This window comes from Ctenopharyngodon idella, chromosome 23, assembly GCF_019924925.1.
Source record: "Ctenopharyngodon idella isolate HZGC_01 chromosome 23, HZGC01, whole genome shotgun sequence".
Classification (NCBI taxonomy): Eukaryota; Metazoa; Chordata; class Actinopteri; order Cypriniformes; family Xenocyprididae; genus Ctenopharyngodon; species Ctenopharyngodon idella.
The window spans coordinates 17235157-17249237 of NC_067242.1; the positions used below are offsets into that span (position 1 = coordinate 17235157).

The 14081-nt window shown below is 39.7% G+C and overlaps 1 protein-coding gene across 7 annotated transcripts in view; it reads right to left on the bottom strand.

The window, feature by feature from the left end:
- sulf1 (sulfatase 1) overlaps positions 1 to 14081 on the bottom strand; it is a 105875-nt gene that overhangs the window by 28335 nt on the left and 63459 nt on the right. The window contains exon 3 of one of the 7 annotated variants that reach the window (XM_051881485.1): positions 11771 to 11890. The exons of the other annotated variants lie outside the window; for them this stretch is intronic. The gene's annotated coding sequence lies outside the window, so the exon portion shown is untranslated. The remainder of the gene's footprint in view (positions 1 to 11770; positions 11891 to 14081) is intronic. 7 annotated transcript variants of the gene reach the window in all.

Sequence of the window (14081 nt, forward strand, 5' to 3'; positions counted from 1 at the left end):
TTTGATCACTATGAACTGTCACTGTATGGATTGATACCAATGTACATAAAAAAAAAAATAAAAAAATCCTCACATGGATTTAGAATGACATTAGGGTGAGTAAATAATGCCAATTTTCATTTTTACGTTGTTGACCATTCTTTTAAGTGTCTCTCTTTGAAGTATATCTAATGTGACATCCTAAGGATCTGTTGAATGGAAAACCATGTGCTTGGCCTTCTCCATCATTGTGCAGATGATGGTCTGCCTCTCAGATGGGTCTCTAAGTGCTTTTTTGGACAGAGTGGATTTGAGACAGGCAGCATGAGGGATAGTCAGTCCAGTCACCCTGACAGCACTGTGCAAACACTGGCGCTGTTTAGACAAACAGCAGGGAACGGCAGGGTCCGGTCAGACCAGAGTGCGTGCACACACACAGCATGACTTCCAGATCTCAGGAAGTCCTCTATGTATTTTCTGGGCCTTAGGAGGTTAACTTTTAACTCCTTCAAACTTTCATTCTGACGTATACTTCCTTTCCATCATTTGATTTGTTTACACTGTGCAAATTAGATTGACTTTTCAGCATCGGTATTCAACTTAAAGTGCTAAATTAATTCTTTCATTGACCTTCTCATGTAACACTACAAGTTGAACTACTGTGATGTGCCTCCAGCAATTTGAAACTAACATTATTAACTTCAGCCAAAAGGAATTAAAAAAAAAAAAGTCCAGATATGAGCCAATACTGTGCTATTTAGCTCAATCATGTGCTCCTCAAGCAACCCTGAATTAAACTGTCTCTGCCCTCAATGATGACACATTCACCCTCATTCCAGCACTGTAATTTTAGAATACAGTCGACCGAAAATAGCTCTTCTATTTTCTTCCCTGGAGGGAAAAAGGGTCGTGAATTATAATTTTGTTTTAATTACCCTCATTACTGTGAAAATGTGTTCCAGTTGGTGGCACTGGCAAGAACATAAACCACTACTTTGCTTTTCTGACGCTCTGACCCTTTGCCTGCAAAAAAAAAAAAAAAAAAAAAAAAAAAAAACAGACCTGCTATCCTCCATTTCCACAAATAATGGGAAACAAAGCTTCCACACTTCCATGGCTCTCTGACACTGAATCAGCACTGGGCTGGTATGCAAAAATGATGTGATGTTTGTGTCTGAAGCCTTCAGTGGAAAACCTGGTGACTTCCTCTGGCTTTAGTCGAACTGTTATTCAAAATAATGTGCTTGTAATGTGCAGAACAAAAAGTACATCCAACTCACTCACTTTAAAAATGTATTATGCAACTATTTAAAAGTCGGTCATTGTAGTACAGTCACCGTGATTTTGCTAAGACAGACGTGTTCCTGGATTAACATATTTTGTTGATCCTGGAACAACATTCCTGTCTGAAAATTTAGTCCTAACCCTATCCCTACCCCTAAACCTAACCCTACGCATAATGTATCCCTAAAATTAGAGGGAAATAACAGTGAATAACACAGATGTAGAAGCACCTAAGCCTGGTTGTAAGCCTAAACTTGAAATAAACTGTAAACGTTTCTGTTAAATCTGATTGGTTGATTGGAATTTTGTTCCAGAATCAACAAATATGTTGATCCAGGAACATGCTGTACTTGGTGAAAATCATGTTCACCATTGAAGTACAGTGGATATCTGGAGATAAAGTGTAAAGATCTCTGCAATAAACTTGAGAGAGGTCATAAAGAACCAAATTCCTAAAAAAATATATTTTGAAAAACTAGGGATGCACTGATATTAAAATGCACTGATAAAAAAACCCTAGTGAGGGCTAGATAACAGCAAAGTAAAAGGAAAAATGTATAAAATTAACAATTTCATAACTCGAACCACAGTGACTCTTATATATATATTATATATATAAAAAAAATTATATTTTAAATTGTAGTTTTATTCACCCCAACTGGCTACGCACATTTACCAAGCACTATGCCTTTGTAGACCTGCATTGCTGAGGAACACAAGAAAGCTTTCTTCTTGGTCACAGACGAGCACCCGAGCAAGCATCGTCTCAACCCCTTATTGTTTTTAGGGATTAGAGGAAATGACCCAGTAAATTAGCCTCTACTGTACTAATCAGGGCTAAGCTGAATGAATAATATTTGGGATTTATTAAGAAAAAAAGGTCTCAAAGGTTCAAAGGAGCAAAACAAAAAGGCTACTATTGGACTTTAAGCCTGAAACACAGCTGCCAAAAAAATAGCCCCTTATGAAAGAGGTGCAATTTTCAGATTAATGGATGACAGGACCAGGGTCCTTCAATGCGATCCAAAATCTGTACTTTTATGATTTCACTATGCTTTCCTCCCCCCTCCATGTATACTAAAGCATCCAGCATCCCCCCCACCTTCCTAACCACATAGCGGTGTTTTCTACCATGTAGCACTATCAGAGACAGCGACTCAGAGGTTCTTGGCAAGCAAAAAACCGCCACTGCTGCTTGTGGTATAGACTCAGACCACATACTTTCATGCACCCTGAACCCCCTTTGACCCACGTGGTAATGTGGGGTGGTTAACCCAAACCTCAAGCACCTGGACTCTCAGAAGACTCTCCAAAATGAGGTCTGCCGAATTCACAGGATTCACAGGTAAGGATAGAAGAGTTCCTGAGGAAGAGGCCACACGATTAAGATCAGAATGTCATGACCCGGCACATTCTTTCCAACCGCTCTGGGTTTTATAACATCTAGACTGCATCACGAATAGTCTGGTTTCTGTCAATCCCTCGTCCAGGAAGACGAAAATGGCAAGGCCGCATTCGTAACATGTGCGATCAGCTTCTAAAAATCACTTAAATGAAAACCCTGATCCATGTCAGCTTGAAATAATTCCTTTTAAAGCAAAGCACCATGTAAGAACTCGTCCTTCACCATGGCAAAGTTGTTTGTGCATCTTCATTGCAAATGAGAGTCCCCTGTGAGCCAAGAACGAGTATAAATCAAACCAGATGGCACGGCTAAATAGTGAGTCAGCCATTCATAAATGCAAGATTTCCATAGACAAAGACAGTCTCGAGGGCTAATCCCCCTTTCCATTCCCTCACTATAGAGACTTCACTCGGTCCCTGCTCTCCACAGAATGTGCCTGTAAAGAAGCCAAGTCACTGGAGAACAATCAGGAGTAAGAACACTTCACAGTTTATTGATTGTGACAGTTGCATTTTAATTATCAAAGAGTCCAAGGCAATATTTGTTTTAACTTTAATGGAGCTGTTAAATCGATTTATGCGGGTCGACGCTCAAAATATCCCATTACCTGACATATCACTGAATGACATGAGTAATGAAATGAAAATTTTTATTTTCAGTCTCTTTAGGATAATCTGGAGAGTTTTACATAAGACAAGCTGTTTAAAGACAGAGATCGTATAGGGACATAGATGACTATTTCTGCAGAGGCTGTTTGCATATTTCTGTATACTGATTATTCCCATTGGGAAAGAAATGATTACTTAGCCACAGAATTTTGAGGTTTGGATTTTGCAACGTTTCTTTTTTTAAAATCAGCCAGGACTTCACTGCTCCATCCGCAGTGTCAAATCCTACAGCGTCGAGGAGGACTGTGGCCAGGGCACACCGCATGAGCCTCCGTCTACAAGAGCCATCCACCCACATGGGAGCGAGGAAGGCCAACAAAACTAGTGTGATGTGACCAGTTTTAGAGTGTGTAGCTCCTCTTTGCTCAATCACTTTCAGGGCACATTTTGTTCTCACTGATGGAACAGACGACTGATTATGTGGTAAGAACAAGAATGTGGAATCCGACTGAAGTGGCTTCAGTTTGTTCTCACGCCACCAGACCATTCTGCTTAATCACTGTAGAGTGAATGGATACACTGCAGTCGCATGAATGACAGCCATGCCAACTGACTCTCACGTAAACACCTTTTCTAAATGGGAAAAGCACACGCAACTTTGCTACTCTGCCTGAAAGCTCGGAAGAAACTTTTCAGATTAGTCACTGAAACTTGCTTCAGCTGATAAAGCTGGTAACACTTTACAATACGGTTTTATTTGTTAAGTAAGCAATAAGGTACTCGAGGCTGTGCTGTATCGTGAATAAATCATGGCTAAAGGGTGTTTTTAGGCACGACACGAAGGGGACCCCTTCAGCCGTGACTTATTCACGATATAGCACTAGCCTCGAGTACCTTATTGCTTTTATAAAACGGTTACCACACAATACAAATATTAAAGCCAAAAATATGTATCAATGCAACTTTCATGAAGTAAACTTTCACTAAAAGCCTTCCTTCCGCCGGAAAAAATAGTCCCTTACCGTGAACAGCAACAGAAGTTACATTATTACGCCATTAGATGGCAGCAAAAACTGTCTTTATGAGTGTGTCAGTCAGTAGAGAAGTCCTTTACATTGAAAAGACTGAATTGTTGTGAACACGGAACAAGACGCAACTGACAAATGCTTTGACTAGCGCTGTCAGTCACGGGAAAACCCCTTAACTGTTAAAAGGACAAGATAATACATCGGACATTTAAACTGTTTTATTATGAACATAGGACTGACCTGAAGGAAAATGCTAAATCTGAATGCAGGTAATAAACTCGCTCACTCAATCTTTTTCCTCACAATACTCTTCTACATAATACAGTAAGCTTCAATGAACATCAATCAATTGAGAACAAACAGTTTACGTTGCTAAGAGTGGCTTCTAAGGGTGTTGTGTAGTGATACACAGAACCGTTGGGTGAAGCAATCAGAATCAAGGACAGGAGCTAACCGTTTTATAACATTACTGAATGCATTTACTAACATGAACTAACATTGAGCAATACATTTGTTACAGTATTTATTAATCTTTGTTAATGTTAGTTAATAAAAAGACAGTCATTCATTGTTCATGTTAGTTCATGGTGCATTAACTTAAGAAATACAACTTTTGATTTTAGTAATGTACTAGTAAATATTGAAATTAACATTAAGATTAATAAATGCTGTAGAAGTTTATTCTTAGTTCATGTTAACTAAAGCAGTTAACTAATGTTAACTAATGAAACCTTATTGTAAAGTGTTACCATTAAGTTTTAGTATATTTACAGTCCTATCTGCACTACTTTAAAAGATTTTGAATTAGTCCCATATCACAGTACATTGTGAACATGCAAAATTATCCACTATCAACCTTTAATTGTTAAAATAAATAAAATTATAAGTCTATAAATTTTACATAAACTATTTCAATAATAAATTACATCGTTAATTATTAAATTACTTTTATTGAAATTATTTTATATAAAATATAAACTTATAAATAGAAGATGAGAAATTAAAAAAAAAAAAAAAAAAACTCCAATATCTAATACTAATATATTGTGCATCCCTTGAAAAAGATTCTGATGGTTCTCTGAAGCTCCCAGTGCCTAAAATCAAAGTAATGAATGTAAATGACTAAAAGAAGTTCACAGCATTTATAGATAAAAAAAAAGAAAAGAAAAAAGAATTAAACTACACAAACAGAGAAAGCCCAAATTCTACATTTGAATGACTACAGAAGCTCCATGACAAAAGCCACCTTTACAAGCCAGAGCTTTGCCCTGGTAGTCACACAACCCCAATGGGAGGTGGTCTTTCAAAAACGTTCTTTCAAATGCAAGGCTGTATGCTTCAAACATCCAATTGATGTTCCTGGGTAGCTTTTCTCTTTGGCACTTGCCATGTTTGTGTGTGCATCTAGAGACTTGACTTGTGCCAAGGTAACAGAAGCTTTTCTATCTTGTAGAACAGCTGAGTAAACCTCCAAAAATCAAATCAGCAGCGGCAGCAGTTGTCAACAGTGCGATGCCAGCCAGCATAAAAATGCCACTGTCCAAATAGGAGAGCATGCCATTTGGATGCCTGTAGACCAAAGATCTCCATCCTGACTGAGTTATCTGGTGGTTTTTGAAGAAATTGACTAAAACAACCAAATTCTAGTGGTTGTGTAGTTTTTTAAAAAGCCAAAATGCAATAGCTTAGGCCTTTACAGGATACACATGAACTACTATGAACCATTACTTCATGATTTCTGTTTCTTTCTTTGTAAGCTTTTATGAAACTCATTTCAACAGGCACTGGACTATATTTAGCAGAGAACTGTTTGTGTTTAACCACCATATTAAATGGCATAAAGGCTTGGACAGTGTAGTTTCAAAGCAAATGGCAGTGACTTTCATCGAAAACAGGTCTTATGCTAATCTCCAACACTCCAACAGGACCCCCAAGAGGTGGGGCTTTGAGGTCCCGTTACCTGAGGGCCCCATCTCATTAATTATGAATGTATGTAAATATCATTAAATAGTCTGCCTCCCACAGACTTCAAAGTCTTAAAGTCTTGTCTTCAAGAGGCTCTTTGTGGGGAGCTGGAATCTCAATCAATGAGAGTTGGGGCTACCCAGCATGACGCAACAAATAAAAACCTGGCAACTGACAAAATTATTCTGTGGCAGCTGGTTAGGACAAAAACCTAGATTTAAGGCCCTTATATACTCATTGCAAAATTATTTTTTGTTCTTTGCTCAGGATAAAAAGAAATTGGTGGTATACTGTTAGCAAACATTCCGACACCACCCTCGCTGCTGGGAACGGAAGTAAGGTGAATATGTAAATATGTGCTGTGCACTTTCTGCTCGGTTACAAAGTAAACAGACAAAAATGACAGTGGTGAGAAAACGGAAGTTAAGAAAGCACCGGATCACAACGATGTGGATATGTTTGAACGAGCTCCACAATTCGGCATTCCAAACAAGTCACTTCATGTTTTGTTTTTTGTTTTTAAATAGCACTATATAGAATAGATTGCTTTAAAGCAAGTATTAAAAAAAAAAATATATATATAAAGGGACACTGTCCCTTTCAATTAGAAAGGTAACACTTTAGTATTGGGAACACATTCACTATTAACTATGACTTTTGCCTCAAACTCCTAATTTACTGCTTATTAATAGTAAGGTAGATGTAGCAATTAAGTTTAGGTATTGGGTAGGATTAAGGGATGTAGAATAAGGTCATGCAGAAATTAAGATATTTTTGATAAAATCCGATGGCTCAGTGAGGCCTCCATTGACAGCAAGATAATTAACACTTTCAGATGCCCAGAAAGCTACTTAAGACATATTTAAAACAGTTCATGTGACTACAGTGGTTCAACCTTAATATTATGAAGCGACGAGAATACTTTTTGTGTGCCAAAAAAACAAAATCTAGTGATGGGTGATTTTAAAACACTGCTTCATGAAGCTTTGAAGCTTTACGAATCTGGTTTTGAATCAGTGGTTCGGAGTATGTATCAAACTGCCAAAGTCACGTGATTTTAGTAAACGAGGCTTCATTACGTCGTAAGTGTTTCGAAATTCCAATGGTTCACCACAAGTGGGCGTGACATTGGCATTTTGATACACGCTCCGAACCACTGATTTGAATCAAAAGATTCGTAAAGCTTCAAACCCCAGTCACTAGGCCTCACTCACACCTTCATGAAGCAGTGTTTTGAAATCGGCCATCACTAGATATTGTTGAATAAAGTCGTTATTTTGTTTTTTTGGTACACAAAAATATTCTTGTCACTTCATAACATTAAGGTTGAAACACTGTAGTCACATGAACTGTTTTAAATATGTCTTTAGTAGCTTTCTAGGCATCTGAAAGTGTTAATTATCTTGCTGGCAATGGAGGCCTTACTGTGCCATCGGATTTTATCAAAAATATCTTAATTTGTGTTCTGAAGATGAATGAAGGTCTTACGGGTGTGAAACGAGTAATTAATGACAGAATTTTCATTTTTGGGTGAACTAACCCTTTAATAGTGAAAATTGTTCCCCATACTAAAGTGTTACCCAATTAGAATTACAACTTCAATTTCTACGATAAAGCAGCTCTCCAGCGTATTCATGTTTTTACTCGTATTTACAGACTGGACAGAAGAAATGAACTGGAGATGATTTCCACGTCAAAGAAGGGAGTCCCAGAGCACACCTACCTATTACATATTTGCTACGAACCAATGGTAGTTTGAAAGCGGCGAGCCATTACCGCAGAAGAGAAATCCAAACAAACTTCGTTTTGGCCTGATTTTGCTCAAAAAGACGTCACAACAGTTTGTTCTTTGACTTCGTTCGAGGCCTTAAGATGGCAGAAAGAGAACATTAGGACAGTGGTAGAACAAAAGATTAAGTAATTTTTTCTTCTGTGAACTTGCCCAGACAGTTTGAGGATTTTTTTTTTTTTTTGAAACATTGATGCCATGGCCACTTTAGTTCCCCAGGCTGCCAAGCTGCTTTGCTTTGCCAGCTCACATTAACAGGTTCTCCAGTGACACTGGCCTTGCACACCCCCTCACCCAGCTGCAGCTGATGGCAGTCGACCGTGTCGTCGCGCAAGAACCCCAGTCACTGGGCCTCACGCACACCTTAAAGCCCATCCAAAACCCCTCTCTAATCTTCAAACTAAGCACACATCACTAACCTTTAATTTCTAAATACCAAGGCAGGGGGGCTGGAGCCACCTTGGAGAGTTTTATGATTTTTCCATAATCCAATATACTAGCACCAGAGAGGCCCCTGAAGTCACGCTGTCTGAGAGCAACGGTGGAGCTATAGGTGACCTGTACTGTGGCATACGTGACTCAGGAGCGCTGGTGGGTGCCGTACAGCATCTCAATGACTGTGGGAGAGAAAGAGAGAGCAGCTCACAGGCTTAAACATACAGGGCACAGAATTCAGAGCTAAGCAAATTCCATTCAGCTCCTCCTCGGCTTGGCTTTGGGAGAGATTAGCTTTCTCTTATGAAGGCCCAACTCATTAGCCACCTGCAAAGTCGGCACAGCATAAACCAGTCAAAGCTTCAGACCTCCTCGACATTCTCCGGCTACTTACCCTGCTGTTTAAACGCAAGTACAATCGACTGAGATTGCCAGGTAAGACTGAAATCAGCTCTGACCAAATTTGGCAGCGTCCTAGCGAAGCCAAACGGAGATTCTTCCTGGCGTTTTTGCTCGAGTTGGAGCAGCCGAAGCAAGCCATCCTTGCCTCTCTCGGTCAGCTGGGAGGTCTCGCTGGAGAGGTTTTCAGGCCATTCCTTTAAGTATGTGGTTAATGAAAGAAGCAAAAAAGCAGATCTCCAAAGACAGCATAATGGAGGAGGGGCAATGTCAAACATTTGGCCTTTGATCAACTCGGTATATGACAAATAACAGAAACAGACACAGTAAAGGCATTTTATGGGTCTTTGGTGGGAGGGGGATAAAAATTAATTACAGCTGCAACCAGCCATACCATAATAAATGTGCTTCTTTGTCTTGAAAAATGCTCTTCTTTCAAAGCCTTTGACATACAATTCATATTCTCCACAAAACATACATCACTAGGAGGGGGAAAAAAACAACTTAAAAACTCCAGATCGCAGTATAAAACCAGTTAAGGAGAACCTCCCAAAGAATACGTTTCATCTTAATTTCATTTTTTAAAGAAATATTCCTCTCGCCACAGTGGCAAATACACCAAACACATTAAAATGCCACATAAAGAAAATATTCAAATTGCTTCAGTGAGTTTCCACTGACGTAACTGTCTTGAATAAATAAATCAATGTCTTTTCCATGAAATCAGCGGCCAGCTCCCACATGAACAGAACGTAGGGAGCCAAGCAAATCTGTTTGAGCTGGAGTATCCTTGCCGCTTAAGTGATCCTAATATTATGTGCAGTTCGCTGACTGAAGACGCGTGGCACCATTACAAGCCTGAAGACATAAATCCCTCACTATTATAGAAGGGGTGCCACAAGGCCACATATATACCATGGGGGTTCTGTATCTTGGAGAGCAGGTTAGCCATTCAGACCTGGCCACAGATGTAAACAGATTAAATGACCCATGAAGATCTGATAATGATTGATGAATATTCCTACTGGAACACTTGTCAAAACAAATTAGTACTTTTAAACATTTCTTCAACAAGGAAGAAGGTCAATTTAGGGCTTTGTGCACTTCTTTAAGTAGTTTGAAGGCATGATGTTTTTCTGAATCCAATGATTTCAGTCATAATTTTGAAGTCACAGAAGGGCACAGGTGAAGGGAAGGAAAAAAAAAAAAAAGCCGGGTCAAAACAGAATTAGACCGTGATTCCCTTGACTCCTTATTGCTACGTTAATGAGCCAAACTGAATTGTGTTCAAACCCCAAATATAAATACTTGGTCTACCGGCAAGCGCACACGGCAGGGCTCACCACTGGAACATATGGCCTGTCTGAAAGTGGAGAGATTGAGACAGTGTTACTCCATTTAATGCCAGGATCAGCTTTCAACTTGCACTTATTTCATAAGTAACTCCAAAGTAAGGGACTTAGTTGCTGCACCTCAAATGACAAAGCGTGTATCACAGGGATTTACATTGTCAAATGTGCTGGCAAGCACAAATTTAATGCTAGCGAAACTACCATCACTGTCCAGTGCATGTTCATTTGAGACTCTACCTCTTCTAGTGAAGACTGTGGCTACCTGAATGCTGAAAATGTACTTCGGAACAGAATTCCAGACTGTTTTTGGGCGGGGTAAGTGGGTGCATGGAGGGCTCTGTCAGCAGGCCCCAGTCAGAGCATTTCTGTCCTAGTGTGAAATGGTACACTTCCAGAATGTGGGGCATGTACAGACAGAATCTATGCAGAAAAAAATGACAATGAGAATACCCATCCCTGACCCTATCTGTCACTCTGCTATAGATACCAGTGGGATGTTACTCATAAAAGAAGAAAAAAAAAAAAAAAGCCTATTTGTTATCCATCTCTTCAGCAACACAGACACACGCAGAAATGCAACCTGTAATTTGTACTCTGATGCTCACCTCGCCAGCGCTTGAGGCGTGAATGCGTGTGGCTTTTTTTTTTTTCCAAGCGTGCGATCACATCATTTGTAACGTAATTAACTTTGAGTGCACTGGCATTTTTCTGACACCTGCACTTACAGGTCACGCCCCATCCACCGACTGTATGATCTTTTCAAAATCACAGGATTCATTTTCAAAAGCTGTGCAGCCAAATAGTCACATCCATTTACGAATCCACAGTCAGCAGGCCAAACCTAAAACGTTGAGTGCCAGAGACAAACATGCCATATGTAAATGAGCCTGAGCAGAGTTCTGCAATGCCCTTTGGGAACCTCAGCTGGCCAGTTTTTATTCTTATGAAAGCCTGTTGCAACCTCAGAGTAAAAAAAAAAAAACGAATATGTATATAAATTTATATATAACAACGTTTAAAATAAGAAAGTAACATTGTGAGATATAATCACAAAGCCACATGAGAAAATAAGTTGTAAGTCGCAATTAAAAGAAAGTCAGAATGACAGTTGTGATTACGAAAAAAGTATTAATTTTGAAGTTGCAATCATGAGATGTAAAGACGCAATTGTGAGAAAGTTGCAACAACAGGAGAAGGTAGCAATTATGACAAAAACTAGCAATTATGAAAAAGTAATATTTTAAGATGGTCGCGAGTCATTTGCAATTACAAAAAAGCCAAATCTGAAGTCGCAATTAAGCGATTAAGTTGATATCTTCCTTTATATTTTTACTTTGAGATAGAAACAGGCATTCACGCTGGTCCTGGAAGAGTCAATAAATAAAATGGAAGCTGGCCTCTTTTTGCACCACTTGATGCAAAAAAAAAAAAAAACAAACAAAAAAAACAAAACAAAAAAAAAAAAACTAAAAACAACATTTTGGCAAAATTAATTAAGAAGAGAAAACCAAATGCAATTTCCCTACCCTTGATCTATGTCTAATTTCTTCACTGCCACATCGATCACACCATGGCAACCAAACAGGAAAACCACAGAACCACTTCATTTGGATGGTACGGCTCTCCAGTGGCTTGCATGTTGGGCTCTGGCGAGACAAACCCAAAGCAATGAAAGGTTTATAGGCATTCCACTCAAGAGCAAGCCACAGCAGAGGTCAGACTCATATCCCCATGGTAAAGACAAGAAAGAGACATGAAAGCAAATCAAAGTTGTTGAGCAACAGAATACGTAAGTCTGGATACGTTGCATGCTTATAGCTGTCATGTCCAAAAGAGGCCTTTATGGACCCACTCAATTCGTTCTTGCAGCAATTTAATAAATAAATAAAAAATTAAGCAGGAAGGGTGGGAGGTTACGTTTTTGAAAGCATTGCATGCTGTCTTTTATTAGGTGAGCTGTCGGCAGAGCTGCCTGCCTATTCTTCCCCCCTAGATGGTTCTCTATTTCTATTCTGAATTAGCATCACATCTTAGCGACACCAAATTTTTGAGCCTCCAATGCATCCTGATGGCTGCTTAATTGCATGTGACATAGGCAGGCCCTTTTTCTTTCAACCATAAATAGGATTGCCTCTTCTCTACAATATCATACAGCAGAATTGGCATGGTATGGATAATGGCACAATGGTGACCAGACCTTCTGACCTCCACTGATCTACTCTTAGGCAAAAGCTTCCAAGGTCTTTCTTTGGACAAGCCAAAGAATGGCTTGCTAGTAGACTCCTGCTAGCTAGCTACAATGTGAACCTCTAAAGTCAATAACGACTGGCTGTGTTAACTTAACGATTATCATGGCGCCAAGGGATTCAAGTAGGTGCCTAAAAGTCAGCGCCTAACTCAGAGTTCCACATTGCTAGAACCCTTGAGAACCTCTAGATACCTTCGTTTATGATCGAGTTAATGGAGGACTAATTAAAATCCTCAAGTTCGTACTAGAGGAACCACTAGTTGCCGCAAGTTTGTGAAAGTTCCTCAGTGAACAGCTCTTTTTGCCTATAGATTCTCCTAACAGTTCTTGCAATGTGGCAATCTGAGAAACTTGCTATCTCAAGTATCTTTGCATTTTACAGTGGATTTGTCTACAATGACCCTGAAGCAATAGGGTGACATTCTTCAAACACTTGGGGGCGCTATTGAGAGCTCCATCTGTGGCAGTGTTTCCCATGAGTCTGTAGTTTCTAGAGTAGAAAGCACCATCCAAACATCACGACTCACCCCCTCCCCCCTCCTACAGAGAGAGATCAATGACAATGACATTCACAGTTAAATTATAAACCGTAAACCCAAAGCATAGAGCTATGAGCCACATATAAGTGAGACAACATCATGCCGAAGCACTGTCAACTCTCAATTACAGCCTTGATGTCACCCACCCTTCCCTTTTAAATTACCACCTCACTTCCTGCAGGAACACTATTATTAAGCAGAGATAAACAGATACTACACAGTGTGGCTCAATTTCCTCTCTTACTGCCTATCTAAACAAGACTTTTAATGTCCATGTGGTGGGAATGGCTGGTCAACTAACACAATGGCGCTCCTCAGAGGATCCTGGGAACAGCTGGCACCGGTGGCCACCTCCACATGGTGCCATTTTTCCAGCACTTGACAGAAAGGACCTTACATACAGGCTGTTAAATGTCCAGCATTTGTTTGACAGAACAGCAGTGAATATATGCAACTAGTTAAAGGCAAAGAGGCATTTTATAAACAGCACAAGAGCCATGCGGCACAGTGGCACACGGTTGTCCTGCTGCTTTTGATTTGAGTTGGTAAGTGAACACGAATGGCAGGGGGTTAAATACTGAACACATGTCCTAAGCTTCAGGAAAACTGAGAAGCCATACAGGATATTAGATCTCAGAGTATGAAATTGTCATTGACAGCAAGACAAAGTCTTAAATCTAAATTCCAAATTACAAAAATGATTCCAATGGTTGTTCTTCAAAATGTTTCCCATTTCTCTCTCTCTCTCTCTCTCTCTCTCTCTCTCTCTCTCTCTCTCTCTCTGTCTCTCTGTCTCTCGCGCGCGCATACACACAGAGCTTAGAGTTCATGCTCTCTCATGGTCCCACTCTCACGGTACAGCTGATCCCTGGTCAAACTCTCTAAAACACCGAACAGCTACTGAAACAATATTAGTGTTGGCAGATCCAAATCTAGAACTGCAAATTATTCACAACAGCTGCAGCAACTGTTTAGACTTTGACACAAAACCACAGCAATCTCTCAAAGATGCTGGGATCAAGATCATATATCCGTTACCCAAATATGAAA